This window comes from Tenrec ecaudatus, chromosome 9 (genome assembly GCF_050624435.1).
Source record: "Tenrec ecaudatus isolate mTenEca1 chromosome 9, mTenEca1.hap1, whole genome shotgun sequence".
In the NCBI taxonomy this organism is placed as follows: domain Eukaryota; kingdom Metazoa; phylum Chordata; class Mammalia; order Afrosoricida; family Tenrecidae; genus Tenrec; species Tenrec ecaudatus.
In genome coordinates, this window is record NC_134538.1 from 539,044 (window position 1) to 561,898 (window position 22,855).

Here is a 22,855-nt window from a genome sequence, read left to right on the forward strand (position 1 = left end):
ACCAGCAATTCTCCTGTTTTCCACGCCCCATATGCTAATTTCCCTAAATTCCTTACCACTCTTTTAAAAAGCCCTAGTCCCCAGCTGCTGAGCATGACTTCCCTGACCTGTTGGCCTAGGTCATGGAACCTCGTCTGGGAGCTCCCCTCACCTAATAAAGCTATTTGTTTCTACCCTCCCTTGTCCTGTTATGTTCGTCTTCCTCCCTGTTCCTCAGTTTCACCTTTTACATTGGAGCCGAAACTTGGGAAAGGTAGCTACCTGCTGAGCTCCGTGCTGTCCAGGCCCTGCTTCGGCTAGGACGCAGCCCATCCCTCCTCTCCTATCGAACCTCTGGAGCCTGTGTGAATGAGCGACTTCTGGTCAGTATCTCTCTGTGTATGTTTGTTCTGTCTCGCTTGTCTTGTTTGCCACTCTGGACACCGAGGACCAGCAAACTCATAGGGCCATCTTTTCTCTGTGTCTACCTTCGCTCACATGTCTACCTTTGCTCACGTGACCTCCAGCCTTTTGTCTCTGTGCTCACCTTCCTGGAACTCCTGCTGACAACAGGACTCCTAGCACTAAGCCCAGCAGTCACTGGAATGCAGAGGGTGTCTGAGTCCTGTCTACCTGTTTGTCTGTTTCGTGTTTGCAACTCTGCAGTGCTTTCTCTAAAATGTTCTACTTCCCCTTACTCTCACCCTGAACCAAGGCCTGACCAACCTCCATTTTTAACCGCCATGAAGCCAGGCCCCCCTCTCCCTCCCCCTTCTTGGCTTCCATTGTGTCTCTCTCTGATCCGAGGTCCCTGTCTGTTGGTTAAAGCTGCAGGCCTGCACCAGGGATCCTTCCTGTTCAGGAGAGTCCAGGACTTTCCCACTGGGCCCCTAGCAATGACCAGGACGCCGCTCAGGGTTACCTGGCCACCTCCTGACCGACGGGTGTGAACAACGGGCGTGAACGGGGAAGCGATGCCCTTCTCCTCTGTCTGTACCCCCTGCAGTTTGAGACACAATGAGAAGTCTTCTGGCCCAATCCCCTAAGGACAGTCCTTTGGGGTGCCTACTGCCAACCTTACTGAATTGGGTTTGGCTCCTGATCTCCGCCTTAAACGCCTGGTCTTTTTCTGTAACTAAGTTTGGCCTCAATTGGACACTGAGTTGTGCTAGCCAGAAAATAGCATTTTCAATTTTAACATTCTCCACAACCTCAACAGTTTTTTACATTAAATTCACAAATAATCAGAAGTCCTGTATGTTCAGGTCTTTTTCTTTCTTTGCTCCCATCCCTCTCTACTACCTGTTACCTGCTCAAGATCTCTTAGCCAAACTCTCTTAATCAGGCCTAGACAGTACTCCCCTTCTGTCTTTCCCTGGACCCCCTGACTCCTTATCTGCGCCCCTGGTAAGGCTTACTCCATTTTCTGGGTACCCCTCGCCATCACCTCCCCCACTATCCCCTCAACTCCCAAAGGCTAAGGCACTGTGCCTCCGACATCTGTCCCCTCCCCTGAGCCAGACCTCTCAGACTCCCTGAAGTCTCTCCTTCTCTCCCCTTCTGGGCTCCCTCCCTACTCAGCCTCCTCTGAGCCAACACCAGCACCCTCTCACAGACCCCCCAGATAGGGAATCAGAGCACAAATCCATGGTCACCACCCTGAGAACAACGAGAGGGAGGGGTCAGAAAGCTCTGGTAAGTAACAACTTTTGTCACTGCTCTTTTGATTTTAATATCCTCTGAAATCTCCACAATTTCTGCCAGTAAACTCAAAAAGAGTCTGAGATTCTGTACGTCCAGGCTGCCTTTCCTCTGAGTTCCGTCCTTTTCTCTGTATTTTCTGCTCCCCTTCCCAAGTCCTCTTCACTAAAAATTACTCCTCTCCTCCTGCTCCTGAACCCCCTCTGGTGTCTGCCTTTTCAGACCTGCCTGAACACCTTGTCTCCCCTCCCCTCCTCCTCATTGCTCTCCTATTCTGGCCACAACCAGAGCGCCCCCCGCTCCCATGTCCTCTTTTCCTGATCTACCTGCCTCACTGGAGGAAGCCGAATCTGTACTCCCCTGCCCACCGGTTAGCAAGCACTTGTGATCGCAGAACCCCCCCTTGCCCTTTGTCCACTCCGGAAAGTGGTGGGAACTGAAAGAGTGGTCCTGTTCATGTTCCCTTCTCTCACTAATTTATTTCAGATTAAAAAGCGTTTAGGCTCCTTTATAATGATCCCTCCTCCTACATTACGGAGTTTCCATATTTAACTCAACCTTATGCTTTGTCCTAGCATGATACTTTTGTCATTCTTACCTCTACCCTAACCACCAAGAAGAGGGAACGCATTTTTCTCACTGTTCAGCAGCAACCCCACCAGGCTCATTTAACTGACCCTGACCTAGGCGGTTCCCAGACAAAAACCTGGTTAGAGTTATCAAATTAACAATCAAGCAGGTAGGGACAGACATGCCCACTGTAATAAAATGCTGCAGTGTGTCCTGCCTTGGCTTCAGGCCATTTCCCATATAGGAGGCAATTTTGAAAATCTTAAGATCACTCAAAAGCCTGACAAAATATCCAGCCACCTTTTTAAGCTGCTTAACTGATGCTTTACATTAAAAGCTTTAAAAAGACGGAAGAAAGGTCCTCAATCCCTGGTCCGAGATTTAGTGAATATGGCATTTAAGGTTTTAACAGCCATGAGGAGCAGGCAGTCAGCCCGTGATGCCTGGTTGTGACAGAAGGTAAATTTTCAACCCAAGCTTTAACAGCCCTGCAGCTCGCGATTCCCCCAGGCCTCAGAAGGGCAGCTGGGGCAAGGGTGTATGGAACAACGACCACCACCTGGCACCTGCTTCAAGTGCAGAGAAGGGCACCGGTCACAGAAGTGCCCCAGACCTGGAGCTCCAACCAAACTCTGCCCAGCGTGTGGTCAAAGCGGACACTGGAGTTCGACTGTCCTTGGAAAAGCAGCAGGCCCTTTGCATCTCCATGTGGGGGGGACTGTCCTTCCAATTCCTGACCTGCCGTTAGCCCTGCTGGGATTGGCCGAGGTCTGAGGAGACCCTGACTGGACTCCTGTCACCCTCGCCAAGCCTGGGGTATTGCTCATGGTATTGGGTAAGTAAATTTCCTTCTTATACAGAAGCCATCTTTTCTGACCTGCCCTCATTTTCTGGGCTAAGCAATCCTTCCTCAATCTCGGTCATAGATATTAATGGCAAGCCTACCTGTCCCAGGTGTACTGGCCCTTTACTCATTCCTTCCTTATAATCCCTTCATGCCTGGTCCCCCTGTTGGGAAAAAACATTGTAAATTATTTAGGAACCTCCTTACACCTTACTTCTGTCTCACAGAACCTCTGCTCCTTCCCCTTCTTTCACCAAACCTGAAAGAACTGGCCCTATAGATCTTGTTGCTTCCCGATGTGAACCCATCATACGCCTCCTTTCTAACCACCTGATTACTCCTACCCACTCTCCCCGCAACACTCCAATCTTACCAGTAAAAAAAACCAAATGGTACTGATCGCTGGGTCCAGGACCTGTGCCTCATTAATGAAGCTGTTATCCCCAAACACCCGGTAGCTCCCAACCCCTATACTCTCTTGTCCCACATTCCCCCTTCCACTATACCTTTTTCACCATCTCCCTTAACCCAGCTTGTCAATATTCCTTTGCCTTTACCTGCAGCCCCTTCTAAAACAGTTCTAAAGCAGACACAGCCCAACTCCCTTAACTTCTCTCTCCCTCAAGACACACCTATCTCATTCTGCTGCTGTTTAAACCTGTGTCCCACCCCTACCACTCAGAGTTTAACTCTAAGTCAAAGCTGCCTTTCACAGACTTCGACAGTGACACGCTTTCACCCCCACCCCTGCGTCTACAAAACCTACCAAACCTTTTTACTCTACACAGGCCAAAAACAAGGTATAGCAGTCGGAGTCCTGGCTCAGCCCCTGCGGTTCCCTCTCTCCCCTTTAGCTTGTCTGTCTAAGCAACTAGGTATGGCAGTCAGCCCCTGGAGCCCGCTCTATCCCCGATAGCTTGTCTCTCTAAGCCACTAGATATGACAGTCAGGGTTAGCAACCCTGCTTCCAGCCCTGGTGGCAGCTGCTGCCCTCACCCAAAGATCCCTAAAGTGAACCCAAAAAAAGCCTATCCCCACAGACTGCAGGACCTCCTCTCACACCAAGTCCTGTCTTTGCTGTCTCCAAGCTGCTTGCAGAAAACCTATCGCATGTTCATCAAAAACCCTAACATAACTCTGTGCCAGGCTACCTCTTTAAACCCAGAGACCCTCTTGCCTTAGCTCCTAAACTCGCTGGAACTTAGTGGTCAGTCCTGCCCCCAGGCAGTTAAGGCATTAATACTGCCCCGACCCAGATGCTGATCAACTGCATCCTAACCCAGATCTAACTTTGTTGATGGCAGTTGTGTCATAGATGCCCAGGGGCAACAGCAGGCTGAATTTGCTGTCCTCTCACGTGACCAATTCCGGAAAGCTGCATGTCTCCCAATAGAAACGACTCCTCAAAAAATGAAACTTATTGCTCTCACTTGAGCTCTCCATCTAGCTAAAGGGAAAGACAGCTAACATATATTCTAATTCTAATTATGCATTCCTTATAGCTCACTGTCCTGCCACTATCTGGAAGGAGCGGGGATTTTCTGACTACCCAAGGGTGCCCCATAGTAAACGGTAACTTGATAGTTAATCTCTTACAGGCTCTTCAGCAGCCAGCAAAAGTAGCCATCATCCATTGCAAAAAAACATCAAACTGATAACTCTCTTGTCTCCCTCCAAATGCAGTTAACATCCTTAACACAAGTTACCCTACAAGATTCCTAAGCTCTTAACTTATTAACAGCAGATAAAAGGACCATTCATGTTTCTAAATAAAGACTGTTGTAATTACATTAATGAATCGGGCACAGTCAAACAAAATGTTAAGGCACTCTGCAACATTGCTGATAAACTCAGGAAACATCAGTGGAGCACCACCAGCTTCTCATAGATTCAAAGTCCTGCCATGGCCTGGGGTATGCCCCTCATAGGACCTCTGATAATAATCTGTGTACTTTTGCTTTTAGCTCTTTGTGTGTTTAGATTCTTGCAGGAACAGATGAAAGATATCCACAACCCGACTTCAATCAGCTTCTTTAGCCCGGGCCCCCAACCTTCCAACTCTTAATCCCCTTCTTGGACCTATCTCAGCAGGAAGTAGTTAAGACAGAAACCGTGGCCCCATTTCCAATATTAAGTAGTTTCCAATGTTTGGGTCCGGTCTGAACTAGGCAGCCCCCGTTTGGACTCTGCTGAAGCAGGTCCGGGCCTTGCACGAGCTTCCCTGCACATCCCCAAGGTTAGCACCAGCAGGCGCCAGATAAGATAACCATTGAAACCAGATGTTACTGGCTCAAAGAAAGCAGCAGGGAGTTGACCAGCAATTCTCCTGGTTTCCATGCCCCATATGCTAATTTCCCTAAATTCCTTACCACTCCTTTAAAAAGCCCTAGTCCCCAGCTGCTGAGCATGACTTCCCTGACCTGTTGGCCTAGGTCATGGAACCTCATCTGGGAGCTCCCCTCACCTAATAAAGCTATTTGTTTCTACCCTCCCTTGTCCTGTTATGTCCGTCTTCCTCCCTGTTCCTCAGTTTCACCTTTTACAAAGCTCTCCACTTAAGCCCTTTGCATTAAGTCCTCTTTCCCCCACCTCCCTGCCCCCCCATAAGTCCTTGTTAATTTATAAATTATTATTTTGTCATATCTTGCTCTATCCGGCAATTCCCTTCACCCCCTTTTCTGTCGTCTGTCCCCAGGGAGGAGGTCACATGTAGATCCTTGTACTCGGTTCCCTTTTTCCAACCCACTCACCCTCTACCCTCCCAGTATTGCCCCTCACACCCCTGGTCCTGAAGGTATCATCCACCCTGGATTCCCTGTGCTTCCAGCTCCTATCTGCACCAATGTACAACCTCTGCTCTATCCAGACTTGCAAGGTAGAATTTGGATCATGGTAGTTAGGGGGAGGAAGCATTTAGGAACTGGAGGAAAGTTGTATTCCTCATCGGTGCTACATCGCACCCTGACTAACTCATCTCCTCCCCTAGACCACTCTATGGGAGGATCTCCACTGGCCAACAAATGGGCTTTGGGTCTCCACTCTGCATTTCCACCTTCATTCACTATGGTAAGATTTTTTTTGATGATGCCTTATACTTGATCCCTTCAACACCTTGTGATCGCACAGGCAGGTGTGCTTCTTCCATGTGGACTTTGTTGCTTCTGAGCTAGATGGCCGCTTGATCACCTTCAAGCCTTTGAGACTCCAGACACTATCTCTTTTGATAGCTGGGCACCATCAGCTTTCTTCGCCACATTTGCTTATGCACCCATTTGTCCTCAGCGATCATATCATGGAGGTGTTCACCCAATGATATGATTTTTTGTTCTTTGATGCCTGATAACAGATCCCTTCGGAACCACGTGATCACACAGGCTGGTGTGTTCTTCCATGTGAGCTTTGTTGCTTCTGAGCTAGATGGCCGTTTGTTTATCTTCAAGCCTTTAAGACCCCAGACACTATCTCTTTTGATAGCCGGGCACCATCAGCTTTCTTCACCATATTTCCTTGTTCACTCGCTTTGGCTTCAGCCGTTGTGTCGGGAGGGTGAGCATCATAGAATGCCAATTTAATAGAAAAAAGTATTCATGCATTGAGGGAGTGCTTGAGTAGAGGCCCAAGGTCCTTCTGCCACCTTAATACTAAACTTATAAATATAGGCACACAGATCTATTTCACCATCCTCATATATATATTTGCATGTACATGTCTTTGTCTAGACCTCTATGAATGCCCTTTGTCTCCTAGCTCTTTCCTCTATTTCCCTTGACTTTCCTCCTGCCCCACCATCATGCTCCGTCCCCACCTGAGTTACAGCTATACCTCTTCATTAGGTTACCTTACCCTTGATCATTCCCTACCAGGCCTGCCACTCCCCCTTCACCACCAGTTTGGATCCCATGTTGTTCCCTTGTCCCTGGGTTTGTTAACACCCCTTCCTTACCCCCCACCTCCCCCTATCCCAAGTCCCCCCGGAACTGTTTGTCCCGTTGTTTTTCCTCCAGATAGTTCATCCAACCTATCTTATTTAGACAGACCTGTGGAGAAAATAACATGCACAAAAACTAGACAGAGGAAAGCAAAGCAACAGTATACAACAAAACAGCAACAACAAACCACTGACAAAGAACAAAACACATCAAGAAAGAAAAGATTGTAGTTAGTTCAAGGATTGTTTGTTGGCCCTTAGGAGTGTTTTCCAGTCCAGTCTGTTGGCGCACCACACCCTGGCCCCAAAGTCCACTTTCAGCATTCCCTGGGGACCTTGCCACTCCATTCCCTTGCTGTTCTGCTGCACTCCTGCAATGCTTTGCCTCGGTGTGGTGGGATCAGGTCAGGCGCAGTTCCCACACTGTGTCTCCGGTGCTGTCCCCTGTAGCACCATGGGCCAGTGAGGGGCATCGTGTCTCATAGTGGGGCCGGCCATGTTGCTGGACCTACCTTCTACTTAACAACCCCATGCCGAGCACACTGCCATCAGGTCGATCCCAATTTACTGAGACAGAATAGAATAGACAGAATAGAACTAACTGCTCTGTTGGTTTCCTAGACTGTAACTCTTTACAGAAGAAGCCCTCATCTTTCTCCCACTGGCAGAGAAGCTTTTGTTTATTAAACTGTTGGTCTTGTGGGTTATAGCCCAACACCTGACCGCTAAGAAACAAGGGCTCCTACCAACAATTCCTTTAAGGAATCCAAAATGTGAAGACCTGTGCCAGAGATCTTACAAACACAAACCCACAAACTCCAGGTGAGCAACATTGTCATCATACATTACCAGAAACTGTGCTTACTTAGCCATTTACCCTTTTAAGGCATGGTTTCCAATCCAACCAAGAGTCCCTGGCTCAAGATAGCTAGTTCTTTGAATGAGTTCAATGTCAAAGGTGAATCAATTTCAATAAACACTTGTTGTTTGATTTACAATCCTAGTAAACCAGTTTCCTGGAAGTTCAAATCAGTTCATTATGCCCCAAATGTTCACGTTGATTATCATCTTGGTCTAGGAGATTTTCAAATGAAGCATATTGGGCATACTTTCACCAAATATTACAGAGGATGGGGGCGCCATGCTACCAAATGGTGGCATAGTCTAATGGCTATGTGCTCCTGTGAGGATTTCCAGCCTCAGGAACTATATATAGGGTAGCCGTGCATGGAATCCACTCGGCGGCAGCGTGGAACTCAGAGGTGATTGAAAATTGAATATAGGTGTAAACCCACCAAGGGCTCTAGTATTTGATGCTTGTTCTTTTACGGTAGAAGGTCTTGCCAATGACACCCATGGGGCACCTGTTGTCTTTCAATAGACCCTAGGAGAAATGTTTTAAAGCCATGTTGAGAGAGGAATCTTCGGCCCTGTAGTCTAACTGCATATTACAGTACCTGAATTTAAGCATGTTGTTCGACTCCTGCAACTCTTCTCCACTGACAACATTTCCAGTGTGTGTGAGGTAAGTCTTGTCGTCCTTCACTCTAGGAACATTCTGGCTGCCTTGTTCTATACTCTTCTTTGTACACATATTTTATTTCTCTGGGTTGTTTTAACCCTGGGTATTTCATCTTTTATGTGGCTATTGTAAATGACACTGTTTTCTCATTGTTCTTTTTCCCCAGAGCACTCTTCATTAGTTTACAGTAATACTATTTATTATTTTGTGTTAATCTTATATCCTGCCACATTGTTGAATATTTTGATGACTTCGCACAAACTTTGTTGCATCTTTGTTCTTTCTACATAGTTTATTTTATCTGTGAATAATGAGAAATTTACTGTTTGTCTGCCTAATTATATTACTCTTAAGTCATTTTCTTATGTAATATTTCTCACTAAGATTTCAAGCTCAAAGGTGAAGAAAAGTGGTGATAGGAAACATGTTTATCTGGCTCCTGTTTGCAAAGAGAATGATATAAAATTTTCTCCATTGATCTCAATGTTTGAAGTAAATCAATGGCATATAACAACAATAAGGAAAATGTTAATCAACCAAATATGCATGTATAATACACTATATACATTGGCATATATATGAATAGAAAACTCAATTAAATATATACCTTTTTTTCTTCTCCTTATGCAAGGCCAATATACATAAACTCAGAGTCTCTGTCTTTTAATGCATTGCTACAAATGACAGATTTTAATGATTAAAGAGCAAATGTGGTCAAATGTATGACTAAGGTGAACCTGATCCAAGCAAGAGTACTACATGGAAAATCTCATATTCATGAGAAAGCTGTATAATGATTAAAAAGACTGATGCAGAGTTTGTCCTTATAATTAGGTGTTGGGGGAATATTGAGAATATCATTGACTACAAGGATAATGATAAAGTTCTGTGTTGGAAGAAATACTATACGAATATCGTTAGAAGGTTGAATGTTGACAATCATATCAGAAACTGTGTAAGACCGGCGTGGAGTAGGGAACCAATGGAGAGGTCTGGGGGGCCGGCCCCAATCCCAACTACTAAGTGGACACCTGCTCCTCTCCGAAGAAAACTTTATTTCAAAGGACGGCAATGAATTTGCAGCTCCGGGAGAAGGACATAGCTGATCAGAGAACACAGAGGCAGATGAAGGGGCAGGAGGGGAGAGTGGAGCACATCGTGGCACACCAGGCAGTGAAGATGATGTTACCAATTAGAGCAGCCAGTCCACAGAGAGAACCACATGGCCGGCCCCACTATGAGACATGACATCCCTCACTGACCCATAGCCCTACAGGGGACAATACCAGAGACACAGTGTGGGAATTGGAACCGATCTGATGCCACCACAACGAGGAAAAACACTAATGGGGTGCAACAGAATAGCAGGTGAATGGAGCAGAGAGGTCCCCAGAAAATGGTGAAGGTGGACTTTGGGGTCAGGGCATGGTGCCCCAACAGACTGGACTGGAAAGCAATCCTAAAGGCCAACAAACAATCCTTGAATTAACTACAAGTTTTTCTTTCTGTCTCTCTAAATATGATAGGCTGGAAGAACAATCTAAAGGAGAAAACAACAGGACCCACAGTTCTGGGGGAACATGGGAGAGGGGACGGTGGGGGGAAAGGTAGTGGTGTTAACAAACCCAGGGACAAGGGAACAACCAGTGATCCAAATGGGTGGTGAGGAGGGTGTGTGAGGCCTGGAAGAGCATCAACAAGGGTAATGTAACAAAGAGGAATTCCTGAAACCCTGGTGGGGACAGAGCATGATAGTGGGACAGGAGGAAAGTCAAAGGAAATAGAGGAAAGATCTGGGAGGCAAAGGGCATTTATAGAGTCTAGATAAAGACATGTACATAAGGAAATATATTTATAGATGAGGATGGGGAAATAGATCTATGTGCATATATTTATAAGTTTAGTACAAGGTGATCAGATTTTAACATTGATAAAGCAGGACACCATTGATAAAACTCATATCCTGGCAAAATAGCCACATGGCAGCCGAAAACCATATACCCTAGCTTGTCGTGCATTCTTTCAAAAAATCGGGACTTTTTAAAAACACTGCGGGACTCGGAAAAAATTGTCAAAAATCGGGACTTCCCCGCCAAAAGCAGGACATCTGTTCACTTTAGTTTAGTTTTAAGGTAGCAGAAGGACATTGGGCCTATACTCAAGTACTCCCTCAATACAAGAATATTTTCTTCCATTAAATTGGCATTCTATGATACTCACCCTTCCGACGCAACCACTGAAGACAAAGTGGGTGAATAAGCAAATATGGTGAAGAAAGCTTATGGTGTCCGGCTATCAAAAGATATAGCGTCTGGGGTCTTAAAGGCTTGAAGATAAACAAGCGGCCATCTAGCTCAGAAGCAACAAAGCCCACATGGAAGAAGCACACCAGCCTGTGTGATCATGAGGTGTCGACGGGATCAGTTTTCAGGCATCAAAGAACAAAAAATCATCATTGTGTGCTCACCTCCATGGTATGATTGCTGAAGACAAGTAGGTGCATAAGCATATGTGGCGAAGAAAGCTCATGGTGTCCGGCTATCAAAAGAGATAGCGTTTGGAGTCTTAAAGGCTTGAAGGTAAACAAGCGGCCATCTAGCTCAAAAGCAACAAAGCCCACATGTAAAACCGCACCAGCCTGTGTGATAATGAGGTGTTGAAGGGATCAGGTATCAGGCATCATCGGAACAAAACATCTTACCATAGTGAATGAGGGGTGGGGAGTGCGGAGTGGAGACCCAAAGCACATTTGTAGGCCACTGGACATCACCCTACAGAAGGGTCTTGGGGAGGAGACGAGCCAGTCAGGGTGAAATGTAACAATGATAAAAAATACAACTTTCCTCTAGTTCCTAAAAGTTCTCCTCCACCCCCCACTCCCCCGCCCCAACTATCATGATGCAAATTCGACCTTGCTAGTCTGGCTAGACCAGAGGATGTACACTGGTATAGATAGGAACTGGAAACACAGGGAATCCAGGGCAGATGATCCCTTCAGGACCAGTGGTGTGAGTAGTGATACTGGTAGGGTAGAGGGAGGGTGGGTTGGAAAGGGGGAACCAATTACAAGGATCTGCATGTGACCTCCTCCCTGGGGCACGGTCAACATTAATATGGGTGAAGGGAGATGTCAGACAGGGAAAGATATGACAAAATAATAATTTATAAATTATCAAAGGTTCATGAGAGAGTGGGGAGCAGGGAGAAAGTGGAAAAAATGAGGACCTGATGCCAGGGGCTTAAGTGGAGAGCAAATATTTTGAGAATGATGACGGCAATTAATGTACAAATGTGCTTCACAATTGATCTATGTATGGGTTGTGATAAGAATTGTATGAGCCCCTAAAAATGCTTTTTAAAAAAGGAACTGTAGAAAATATCAGGCGGGGCCACTCCCTGGAGACTGACATTTTGATTTCTAAGGAGAGGATAAACAAATGCATTGACACTGTAAAGATGTGATCAGACATGACAAATAGTATGATGATGACTTAGGATCACACTGCGTTTCATTTTGGTGTACATGGGGTTGCTATGATTAGGAACCAACTCAATGACATCTTACTTGATTTGGATTGAGGAAAATGATTTCCTAATCATTAAAATTTTATCTAAAAATTACTGCTAGAAAAATACTTAAAAAAGAAGGTTTAAATAATGAACAAAATCACTGTTCTATGATTACTGTTTTTGCCTGAGAGCAACCAGGAGTTCAAAGGACAAACATGGGTGTTCTTGTCCAAGGCTTCTGCTGAGTGTGAACAGTAAACAGTGAGATAAAAAGGAAAGCTTGAACTTCCTCAGCACCTGCTCAAAGCAGGCTTTCACTACATGCAAGCTGAGGACCAGCTGCAGGTCCACCCCACTCCTGCAGGGAAGGTTTGTGTCTGGCCTCCCTGTGACTTCCACACTGTGTCCCTTGTACAGTAATACATCAGGTCTGTCATAGTTACAGAGACTGTGTTTGTGGGGATGTCCCTGGAAATTGTGAATCTTCTTTGAGCTGATGCAAAGTACCGCTGAGTACTCCCACTTGAGTGACTCATTAGTGCTACCCACTCCCGCCTCATCACTGGAGCTTGCAGAACCCAAGAGGCTTTGCAGGAAAGGCTCAGAGAAGTCCCAGGCTCTGTCACGTCTCCCGCAGACTCTACGAGATGAACTGCACACAGGGCAAGTGCATGCGGAGAACAGAGGTTAAGCTCAATTCAAGAAGCAGCAGTTAGAGCAGATCTGATGTAGGAGGGATATTACCTTTGACAGTGATAAGAAGGGAAACCAGATCAGAGCTGTCGCCATGATGTGGACAGTGAGAAAGAGCACAGGCCAGAGATGCTCCTCCAGGACCTGCGCACACAGAGCATTAAGTGCTTTTCATGTCAGAAGAGGAGGAACTGCATTTACATTTTTCTCTCCCGCTAGACATATATGTACCGTCCATCATGGATTCCTTAGACTTGATGCTCAGGGTTACTCTGCTTGTGTCTCTATGGACCACAAGCGAGCAGACGGGCAGTGTTTGTCCCAGAACAATGTATAGAAGGCAGGTTGGGCAAGGAAAACGATGGAAATAGGAGGAAATGGGAAGGTAATTAGTGAAGGCACAGTCAGAGCCTTTCCAGGACAGGCTCAGAGAACTCCACATCTCCGCTGTGGACTTGTGAACAAAACAGAGAATGTCAACCCTGCCTGGGTACTTCCATGGTATGAGCGCATATCACCAGTTAAGTCCAGTAAGAGGCTGCATAGAGGAAATGAACGCTACTGTTGTCCCTACAAAGGCAAAGTGGTGTTAATGAAAGGAAACTGAATTCTGTACATAGTCAGCTGTGTCCCAACAGCTTCTACTCTCATATTACCAGTTTGGGATTTTCTTCTATGATATCACATGATCAGCTGACCTTCAGGACCTCTCTTTGCTACTCCCTGTGCATTCCAAGAAGTGATTGAAAATGTTCCTGATATCAAAAATGGATCTGGCTTCAAGCCTGCTGTCACCTAGAAACAGGTCACCTAGAATAACATACACATCAGGTGGCATGTTGCTGATAATATGTCTGAAGTCTTGGCAGTGGGTATCATTAGTGTTTGTGGATTCCATGGCCGTACTCTGTAATACTCTGTAACACTGGTCTTGAGGGTACTATCAACACCACCATCACACACACTTCGGTGACAAAAAAAATAGTGGTTTAGTTATTGCTTCTATCCTTGCTTACATGCTCTTGTTTGTTCACAAGCCAACAAATGGCACATCAGTGGAGATACTCATGGGGTCTCCTGGATGGTGCTCATCCATATCATCTGGTGTTTTGGTGTTAGCACATATGTTGTGGTGAGACCGTTCTACTTTCACTTTGTTTCCTACTGTTAGCAAATGAAGACCTAGCCGACCTTGCCTGGAATCCACATTGGGAGAGTGTGTGTAGAGTGGTCAAACACGGATGAGGACGCCGGGGGTTCAACTGTGTGTGGCACACACGTGTGCACACGTAGCTAGGGTAGCTGTGACTTACCCATGAGCTGTTGTGCATGACATGTGTCTATTGCCAGTTGGGATCATGAACAAAAATAAAGATTGAACACAGGGTTATCAAGCAGATGATTGCAGCCTGGGAACTTTCATTCTGAGAAAGCCCCACATTCCTGCCTGAAATCTTGAAAATGAAAGAACAAACCCTTCTTAATGTATGCTAAAATGCAAATCATAGAATTTGAAAACGCAAAAAATAGCATTGTACAAAGGCTAAAATGAGACAAATTAATTGCAGGAATGGAAACCTGGCTATAGAATTAATTGACCTAAATACAAAATATAATTTCTCTAAACTGTGCAAAATTGGTACAATATACTCCAAACAATTCCTGTAGTTTATGATATTTACTAAGAAAAGATAGAAAACATAAACATAATATTATCTATGGAAACAACCATTCAACACGATTAATGTAAGATTTGTTTTCAAATTTTAATAGTGAGAAACATTTTCAGCTAGGTAACCACAACTTTACAAAGACAGCACTATCGTTAATATCACGTCTTCTCCAGAAACCGGTATCTCCTGACAACATGTCCAAAATATGTGAGATGCAGTCTTGCCATCTTTGCCTCCAAGGATCATTCTGACTGTACGTCTTCCAACACAGAAGTGATTAATGCACACAAACCCACATACATAAATACACACAAGAACAGGTACACGCAGCTGGAGGAAATAGGTAGCTAACAACTCCTTCACAGGCTCCTCTGCATTTTCTCTCTTGAGAGGCCCTGTTATCCTTGGGTGTTGAGCAGCACCTGAAGCCAAGCCCTCCCCTGCATGGGGGGTTGTGATTGTGATCCCCTGCCTTTCCCTCTGGGTGTGTCTGGCACAGAAATATGCAATCACATCCTCAGCAGTCATAAACCACTGTTGAGGGAACATGATTCTCTGGACACATCTCTAGAGAAGGATATCCTTCTCTAAAGCGATGGTTGGAAGTGTAGCCAAGCAGTGGACTTGTGGAGAACCTGTAGGTGCCCTGGACAGAAGAGGACACATATATACCAGAGGAAAGTCGACACAGGGCAGGAAAGGTGGTGTATTCTGTGGGTGCACTTTGAAATAAGTAAAAGGTGTACCGCCTCTTCATATTCTTTTAAAAATTTTCATAATATGATTGTTTTTTAGGAGCTCATACAACTCTTACCACAATCCATACAGACATCAATTGTGTAAAGCACATCTGTACATTCATTGCCCTCATCATTCTCAAAACATTTGCTCTCCACTTAAGCCCCTGGCTTTAGGTTTTCATTTTTACCCCTCTCCATATTCTTGTATCAATTCTCACAACTACTTAGTAAAACAAACCAACAAACTTAAATTGGAAAGAACCAGGTGAGTTGAAAATCTGTCTGTGATGACCAGGGGTATGTAGGTGATGTGAATTAATACAATGGACAAACTGCGAGAAGAAAATCCTTGAGTAGATGAATGGAGATAAATTGGCTTGGCCAGAAGTGAGATCCCGTGGACAAGGGGCAGCAGAGACAGATGGCCAAAGATGGGAGGAATTAGCGGAGGGGCATATAAAGCCCAAGACGAAGTGGTTGAGCCAGTCGGTACATCAGAAATGATTTAATCTACATCAATTAAACAATTCTGTGAGACCAAGTCCCAGACAAAGGGGTAGGAAGTCTGCCTACAGTCCGTGAACCATACTTCACCCCCGTATATGCATTTCAAACGCACAACCCGGAAAGAGGAGGTCTAACATAGGCTGGGGCCACTGTTTTCAGAAGAGGGAAAAGGGAGAAGACCACGCACTCTGTGCCATACAGCACTGAGTTAGGACTGCAATCAATCAGCAGACACGCCACAGACTGAGAGGAGAACGTTACTTTGTCATTTTTCTCACCGCCCGTGGGACCAGTAATCCCATGCTGGCAGCCTGTGGGAGATGCTCTGATGTGTTCATGCACCTTGGTGCCCGGGGATTTGACCCCAGGTCTGCCCTCAGCTAGCCTACAGGTGGGTCCAACAACTATCCCTCTTCCTCTCTGGCAAACTTTTGCAAGTAATGGGTTAGGTTCCATTTTCTTTTTTCTAATTTTATCATTGTTTCAAAAAAATCAACCTTTATCTGTATTTCATAATTTTATTTGAAAACATTGCCTTATGCTGCCCGTCTGGGCTGTGCATGGTGCATGCGTGTTGGGGGGCGCTGTGTGTGTGTGCATGCGCATGTGTCTCCACCATACACACCTGTATCTGCAGAGTCTTTTTTACCATACATTAAGGAGGTGGCCGCCTAGTGTCCAGGTCTGGCAAACAGAGGCAGGTCCTCCTGGGCGGATGTGTGCACCTTCCTCCTGACCCTGCTCCTCGGAGTCCCACAAGCAGCAAGGCCAGCTCCGGCTCCTCTCTGGCAAACAGCGTCCCCTCCTCCTCCTTTTGAATAGTTCTGGGTAATGGATTCATTTCTCAAATGTATCATTTAAAAATAATTAATTTTAAAATCGGGCTGGTTATATTTAAAACTTTTATTTGAAAACCCCGACAGAGTAATAGACAACCTTGTCTTCCATTTGCAGGTAAACTGTGTTCTTGCCCTCGTCTCTGGAGACGGTGAATTGACACTTCATGGAGTCTGAATGGTGTGTAGTACTGCAGTGAAGGGCTGACATAGAGGTGCAAAGTGTCCACACCAAGGTATTTTGTGTCCTCCTCCCCTAAGGGGCTGATTTAATTTCTCAGGGAGTCACTTTCTTTGTTTCTCATCTCTAGGTGCATGCTCTGTAAATAAATAGCGGATAGAAGCACAGCTGCCATCCCTTCATGTGTTCTGACACTCTCAGCATGTGAGTTTTCACAGCGTGCATCTCACACTGTAAGAGGTGGCAGTGGCCTTGGACTTCAGGCTGCTAATCTGTAGATGTGCTGTGCTGACTGAGGCATCCAAGGAGAAGACATAGCCCTGTGTGAAGCCCTGGACCTACGTTGACTTCCCAGTGTGGGTGTTGTTCCAGCCCATCCACTGAAGGCCTTTCCTGGTGCTTGTCACACCCGATTCATATTGCAGCAGGTGAAGGTGTATCTGGAAGTCCTGCAGGACACCTTCACCTACGCTCCTGCCTTCTGCACTTCGGCCCCAGACTTTACTAAGTGCATCTAGGCATGCACACCTGGGAGGAAGTACACCAGCAGGTGAGGACTCTGGAGCTGCAGTCTTCTCTCCAGCTTCATTCATGTCGTATCTTACCCAGGACGACTGCCGATAGGAAAATGAAGCTCCACAGTCACTGCTTGATGAGTGCACTTTGGTGTCAGTGGTTCAGGTGCAGGCTACATGGCAATGTCCTTGCACACTGCTGTATCAGGGGAGATGGCTTCAGCTTTCAACTCCATAGGGCCCTTGTATGCACATATAATTCACATTCATGAATGCGTTTCTGGTCTACGTCAGGTACAAATACCAGGAACCCTGGAGAATCGGTCAGAGCCACACAGCAGGATAGCCCAGATGCTCATCTCAAATGTGGTCTAGAATCCTGATGGCTAGTGGTGGGTGTATCTCACGATGTGGTTTGACAGCTGGTCATGACTGGGACAAATGTATCCACTTATACACTATCCTTATAATTTCATTGACTTCATAGATGAGATCTGACAAAATCAGATCCTCATGGACTAATACTGACCAATCAAGGGGAACAATTCTTTTGTGTCTGTGACGAGGTATAGTGATGTTTCACTGACTCACTGGGGTGGGTTGTGAGGGGAGTCTTACTCATTTTACTATATCATCCTCACTATTACTATTTATGTATTGAGTGTGTTTTCATAAAGAGCCAGCTAGATCTTCCATGAACTTATATTTTCTTACTTGTTTAAATATTATTTTAATAGGTGTAAAGTTTGCTTATTTCATTTCCTCACAAAAAAACCAGCCAACAAAATGTAACATAAGGAAAACTGACAAACAACCAATTGAATAATATAAAAGTATGTAAAGTTTTCAAAAAAAACATAAAAAACCAAGCAAGAAAATCTTTTTTTTTTAATGTTTCCATTTTTATTATAACATAAAAACTGAGATGTGAAAGAGTATAGTTTATTATACACTGAAAACTGCCTTAAGTAAAGTACAGTACCTGGTTAGAGCAACGTAATGCAGTTAGATTTTAATTCTCATAAATCTGGCATAATTCCTAATTCATATAAAATCTTTTTTTTTTAACAATTTATTGGGGCTGATACAATTCTTTTCACAGTTCATACATATACATACATCAATTGTATAAAGCACATCTGTACAGTCTTTGCCCTAATCATTTTTTTCTCTTTTCTTCTTTTACATTTTATTAGGGACTCCAACAACTCTTACCACAATCCATACATATACATACATCAATTGTATAAAGCACATCCATACATTCCCTGCCCCAATCATTCTCAAGGCATTTGCTCTCCAGCAAGAAAATCTTTAAAATATAAGGAAATATTACTTTATCACCATAAGTCTGACAGTATTCCCCAAATAAATTAGGACATATCTGACAAACTAAAAAATTTTTCTAGTGTACAGTACCTATTTTCTGAAAAGAAAAATCCTGCCTTGCCTGAGTGGTCCTAAAACAATTCAAGTGCTTAGGGCTTGTGGAAACTCATTAACCACTGGATGCTCTTCATTTCAAGGCCAGGGCACTGGCTTCTCAGGTTTCAGCTCAAAGACCTAGGGACAAAATATAAGGTTCGATCAAATGTAGATCAGTTTCCCGATGCTGAGCAATGAAACACCCTATACCATCTGTCCGCTCATCCCTCTATAATGTCTACTCATGTGGAGATGACCACACCCTCTGCCCATGTTCAAGCTCTAGGCCCTCTCTGGACCCCTGCCACTCCATTTCCACTCTGGACATCTGCTCTGTCCCTCTTCGACTGTCTCCTCCTCTTCTGAGTCAGGCATCTGCTCCTTATTCTGCAACAAGAGCCGTGGGTGCACTGATGCTGGGAGCCCTTGCATGCACCGTCAGAGAACTGAAGTGTATTGCCATATCAAATTTCCATACAAAATCTAGAAGAGGTCTATTCAGAGGGACACAGCTGTGTTCTGCTTACCTGAATCGGAAGCTATTGAATCCATGTATTTGAAAAAACAAAACAGAAAAAAGCAACATAAATTAAAATTTGATAAATTTCTAGAGACCAAGTATTGTTTACTGTGACAGTGCGAAGCTATTGGGGCCGGTCATTAGTGGAGCCCCAAATTTTTTGGCTTTGACTATTAAATCCCTCCAGATTTTCAAGTGAACATTCAAAATAAGTCCTGTGTTTCAGACACTGGAGGGGAAGACTTTCATCAACTGAAAAGTTTTCTCACCAGGGGAAGGTCAATTCATAGCTGGAGGTAAGATATTTCCCTAGCAACCACACACCCTATAGCCATTCCATGAGACCTAAGTGTGAGGGTAGAGTGAACAGGTATTAAAAGTTCAAAGATAAACAAAGGCGATACTGCAATGAAGGAAAGGAACATGGACAGGCCAAAATATAAACTCCACCACAGGCATGAAGGTCAGAGCCTTGCTACCCCTGTGCTACAAAAGGTTCAGGCTCAATCAGAAGAACACACAGAAAACTCCCTGTTCTCCCACTTCATCACCATGTAGATTCCCAGCACAAGAGTCGTGGGTTACAATTTAGCATGGGAAGAATCTGCTCCTCCGAGGAGAAAAGAAAACAAATGACATATAGCACGCATTACTATGATCTAACTCTTCCCAGATTAGCATAAATCCCCACAAAACTTAGTTCGGAGAACAATGTGAAAAATGTTCCTACTTCAAGGAAACAGTAAATACTAAGATAAATTTTCATTTATCTGAATACACCAGCTCATTTGTAGACTGATTTTCTGTGTTGCCATACCTCAAATTTAACTCATTAGTCTTATTGAAGGTTTTAAAATTTTATTTTACATTGAAAACTGAACTGAGTATTATTTTCAATCTCTCCATGAATCAGTATTCTGTACCAAATTGTTGTAGTTTATCCAATAGAAGTGTGCAGGACACATGGTTCTGGAAACAGAGTGCTGGATGACAGCATCCTTCTTCAGAGAAGAGGAGACCGGGGGAAAAAGTTATCTGCAGAGCACATTGAAATCTGCAAACTAAGAGTGAGAAGACTACAATGGATGGATGCCTGGATTGTGATAAGAGTTGTACGAGCCCCCAATAAACTGATTTAAAATAAAGAAATGTCTAGGAAATAATGATGGTGACATACATACAAATGTTCTTGATACAACTGATGTAAGGATACAAGAACTGTAAGAGCCCCCAATAAAATGTTGTTTTCTAATTAGTGAGGAGACTTAAGAGATGATCACATTCTAACAGAGAGTAAGTCAGGTGTAGCAGTGAATAAAGAAAACATAAATAGCAATTAATAATTATCAAAATATAGTGAACATAATACCTGAAGCCTAAGGAAAAGCCACCAAGTTTAAAAGAGAAAATGCAAATTATTTATGAAACCTAAGAGGTATCATAAAGACTAAACTTGCCATTATGTAAAACAGTAGATTAGGACTACAATTCAATTAGGAGCACCAGGAAGAAACGTAGTTAATATCTTTTGTGGAGATCCAGGCTGCATCATATTTGAGAATGACCTGTTGTTTTGTATATGTATTGTCCATTTTGACTAAAGGTGACATTTTACTAGAGACTGGAAGTGCCCCCATAGGGCTCTCTAAACTGTAATCTTTTTGGACACAGATTGTCAGTTTAATTGTGCAAAGGACAGCTGATGGGTGGTAACTGCTCACCTTGCAAATAGCATCCACGATCTTGAACTTTGTGTCACCAGGGATTGCTACACCATCACTTACAAATATATAGAGAAACACAGTTTACAAAAGCTTTTAATTGACATGCACAAGGTTTAACTGTACGCAAGGGATTTTCCATCTCTATCCTATCATCCATCTAATCTCAGCTGAGAAGCAGTAACCTCTGTGAACAGTTTCTGAGCTAAGAGCAGCAAACAAAGGGAGTACATGCTTTCTGTGACATTCATAATGATGACTTCATTATTTTCATTCCTTTTCTTGAGTACTGTAACACCTGTCTTACATTTATAGTCATGCTTATGCAAAATGAAACACATAGTAGATTTCAACAGGTGAAAAATGTTTTGTCTATCACACTATTAATTATGAAAGTGCTTATTAAGAGACCAAGTGTTCGCATTCTATTGAAAAAACAGAGTTGTTGGTTCTAGTTTGAATAATACAAAAAAGAAAATTACCTTTGCCATGTTCAGACTCAAATTCCAACATTCATTATAAAATGTACAGTAAATAGAAAATGTACACAAGACTCTTTAATGACTTCATGGTATGTAATAAAATTCCCACAGAAGGATAGAGGCATTGGTCTGAAACAGAATTGGAATTTGTCTGACAAGTGACTGTCAGTAGGTTGAGAAATACCCACATCAATATAATCAATAAGAGAAATATATCCCAAACATGTATACATATGGTAAGAGGGGGAAAAAAACTCAAAAAACTAGATTTTCTATATAAAAATATATGTAGTGTGCCAGGCCTAAGAATGGCCTGCCATTTTGTCAAACTACAGTGAGCACAAAGGACCACGGAACCCATCGCCTATGTTATGCAGAGATATCAAGCCCGAAGAGGAACCCCACTTAAAATGAGGAGCACAAGAAATAGTCTATCATCTCTAGAGGAGGATTTTCCAATGAGAACACCCAATGGCAATGCTGAACCTTTCTTGAAATGCACAACGGTTAATACAATTTCTGCCCAACATACTGCCCCCCCCACCTCCTTCCCTCAGGATCATAAAATAGTCTTCCAAAAGTTTGTGGAAAAAAGAAGACTTGTTATTTTTTAATTACATTTCTCAGTGACTATTTGAAAGTCAAGGTGGATATGCTACTCGATCCTGAAGTGAGAATGTAACTTCAGAAGTCTCACTTGATGCGTGTTTTGCTCTTTAAAATGACCTGTGTTGAGAACGATTTTGTATATTCAACCACACGTTTGTGGTCTTCAAGTAGAACACTTTAAATAACTGAAGAATTAACCCCGGAGTTTCCAAAAGACCTGTTATTCCCCGAAGCCAGCATTATTAGAATTCCATCACAATATGCATTAAATATTTATATTAAATGTGCCCACCCCCTCCCTGATGGTTGTTATAAAACTTTGTCAATTGTCCTCTTTTCTTTTTTTTTAAATTTTTTTTTATTTTAACAATTTATTGGGGCTGATACAATTCTTTTCACAGTTCATACATATACATACATCAATTGTATAAAGCCCATCTGTACAGTCTTTGCCCTAATCATTTTTTTCTCTTTTCTTCTTTTACATTTTATTAGGGACTCAAACAACTCTTACCACAATCCATACATATACATACATCAATTGTATAAAGCACATCCATACATTCCCTGCCCCAATCATTCTCAAGGCATTTGCTCTCCACTTAAGCCCCTTGCATCAGGTCCTCTTTTTTCCACCCCCCTCCCTCCCCATTCCCCCCTCCCTCATATGCCCTTGGTAATTTATACCTCGTTATTTTGTCATATCTTGCCCTATCCGGAGTCTCCCTTCCCCCCTTCTCTGCTGTCCCTCTCCCAGGGAAGAGGTCACATGTGGATCCTTGTAATCAGTTCCCCCTTTCCAACCCACTCACCCTCCACTCTCCCAGCATCGTCCCTCACACCCTTGGTCCTGAAGGTATCATCCACCCTGGATTCCCTGTACCTCCAGCCCTCATATG

At 43.9% G+C, this 22,855-nt stretch overlaps 1 long non-coding RNA gene across 1 annotated transcript; it reads left to right on the forward strand.

The window, feature by feature from the left end:
- Positions 1 to 2,545: 2,545 nt before the first annotated feature.
- LOC142456662 (uncharacterized) lies at positions 2,546 to 21,196 on the forward strand. Its single transcript, XR_012786081.1, has 5 exons — positions 2,546 to 3,085; positions 6,081 to 6,160; positions 8,404 to 8,547; positions 16,622 to 16,739; positions 16,815 to 21,196. It is a non-coding gene; the product is annotated as an uncharacterized LOC142456662 (long non-coding RNA).
- Positions 21,197 to 22,855: the final 1,659 nt, after the last annotated feature.